We start from the raw sequence: 2,643 nt of genomic DNA, 5'->3' as shown, positions 1-2,643 counted from the left end.
GGGAAAGAGGATTCTAGGGAGCAGACTTTGAAAATCTGTTTTGCTGACTTATGCATACTTTGGTATAGAGAGGAAACTGGGTGGATGGCAACATCTCTCTACTGAATTACCCCGAGGACAAATAAATGATCCATTTTACCACTTGAGCCTTGGCCCACTCTAAGTTTTAAACTCAGAGCCATGCCTGGGATACCAATAAAGGTATCTTATGACAAAAGAGAACCAGGTAGAGGTTATCCTGCCAAAGACCATTCAGGACTACCTAGAAAATGATTCTCAACCTTGGCTGCCCATTAAAATCATCTGAGGAGCTTTTAAAGCCCAGGTTGCAGAGCAGGCCACTTAAACATGAATGTCTAGAGGGGGCCCCAGGCATCAGTACTTTTTTAAATGCCCCAGGTGATTCTAATGTGCAGCCAAGATGGAGAACTACTTGCCTAGGTCAACTGGCTCTGTAACAGAAAGCATTAAGGTCACTGTTCACCCAAGCCAGATAGAAGATAAGACTCTATGCTTCCTCCCAGATTCATAGATTTAAGGTGCCTCAAACAAATTACCTAGGCATTTCTCACTTTTTTGTTTGTTTTGTATTTCAATAAATCACTGTGGCTTTAAAACAGGCTGCACTGCTGACAGTATATTATTGACTTAGTAAGACTGCACCTTAAGCATGTGTTTGTAGCAAAACAGCTCGGGACAGGCCTAGGCCAAAACTCTGGGCACAAACAAAAGATAAGCCAGCAGGAGTTAATTCCTGAGTCTAGGATATTAGGAGCATGGCTTATAGGCTGACAATGATTCTATAGTTAGAAAAAAAATAGCTGTGGTGAATAGATTCACATGATTTTACTGCCTATCTCCCTATAGCATTCATACTGTATTCGGGCGAACGTTACTATATCAGTTGTCACCAATGAGTACTGCTTGTCTCATTTGGAATTTCACACTGTATTGTCACTTGCCCTACCCAGTCACCAGGAAAGTAAATACTTACCAGCTAGTACCTAAAACACAGATGTCAACCTCTAAATATCTGAAAATGGATCACTCCCTCATTTTCACTCCTAATCAGAGAATCCCTGTTTGGAATTACAACCAGCCAGTGCATTAGAAATGAAAAGGTGGAAAGCATTCTGGGATATTTCTGAAAAGGCCAGTAGTCCTTCCTCAGCTGTAACAAATGTTCAAACGGTAGGTATCCTGACTTGGCTCAGTGTACTTGTGCCCCAAACAGCAAATCAGTTGAGTGCTACAACTGCATTTAAAGATTAGGTGGCCTGCCTAGTGGCATTTTACTTCCAAAACTGAATATCCTGACACCCACAACAGGCCATCCTGACTATTTTAACAGTATTGGCATTAAAACCAGAAAAATCTCTCTTTGGAGTGTCTAAAAGCAAAACAGGTCATCCAAAAGACTGCATGCAAAACTGCAAGTTAAGATATTGGCAGAAGGCTCATTATCAGGAAAATATGGTTGATATTCCAGTCCCCCAAAAGGGACTGCAAATGGCAATTTAAAAAAAAACAAACAAACCTCAGGATTCAAACAAAATTTTCACATCATTAAAAGGAATTGAGTGCACCTTTAAAAACAACAGAAAGACTCCACTTCCACGGGCTACTCTTGCCAAATAGAAGCCAGTGGATAAAAGCACTAAACCCAAGTGTTCTGACACTGTTTGATTTGGGCAACAAAACTAAACATTGACATCTGAACATGACAAGAAGTGAGATACTGCAGTCTCTATATTTTGGGTCTGCCTTTCCTTTGCTTGCTACAGAAAGCTACACTCTATCTTCAGCCAAGTGCTCAGAGGTAGAGAAGCTGAAGTGAGTACAAGAGAACGGGGTGGATGGTGGCTGAGGAATCCAGCCTCCTGCCTAAGGGGCTACAGGGCAATCTTGGAATATTCTCAGTCTTTAATGGGAGGTAGAATTTTCTACACTGACTTATCTGCCTTCATCAGACACCATTTTCTCACATACATACATAAAATCACATACACATAGCTGGCAGCTCACAATGATATTGCAACTTGCAGCAACTGTACACCTAGCCCAACAGATACTTTCAATCTAAATTTTATATTATCCTCAGCTTTTCTCAGGTAGATGTAAGCCAAATTTGTTCTTTTGAGATCCCTTCTTTTGCCAGGCTTCTAAACATACATTTCACTTTAACGCCTACATCTTTTGTCGCTGATGAACAGCTGCACTAAGTGGGTGCAAAGTGTTATAACATCTTTATAAATAGAAAGTGCAAGAAACAATTTTCTTAGCCAAAATACACACAAAGCAACTAAAAGCTCTCATAGCCTACTATGCCAAGAATTTGATTTTTATAATCAATGATACAGCTAACAAAATGCTTCTAAAGCTACCAAGGTCATAGTGGATGAGTAAAAATATTTATAAACATACATTTATGAAAAAAAGATATAAGAAAATAGCCAAACTTCCCACAAAAGTTATTTGCATGAACTATCTTTAGTATACCACTGTGTTCAATGCACATGCATATACAATTGAATTATTAGTGTTATTTTTATTGGCCCACTTTTCCAAAAAGAAAACAGGCTCATTTTTTAAAACTTCAAGTTACATGATTTAAAATCATTTTTGTAAAAATATCAAATACCA

Source organism: Lipotes vexillifer, unplaced genomic scaffold (assembly GCF_000442215.2).
Source record: "Lipotes vexillifer unplaced genomic scaffold, Lipotes_vexillifer_v1.1 scaffold821, whole genome shotgun sequence".
NCBI lineage: Eukaryota > Metazoa > Chordata > Mammalia > Artiodactyla > Lipotidae > Lipotes > Lipotes vexillifer.
This window is presented reverse-complemented; position numbering follows the sequence as displayed.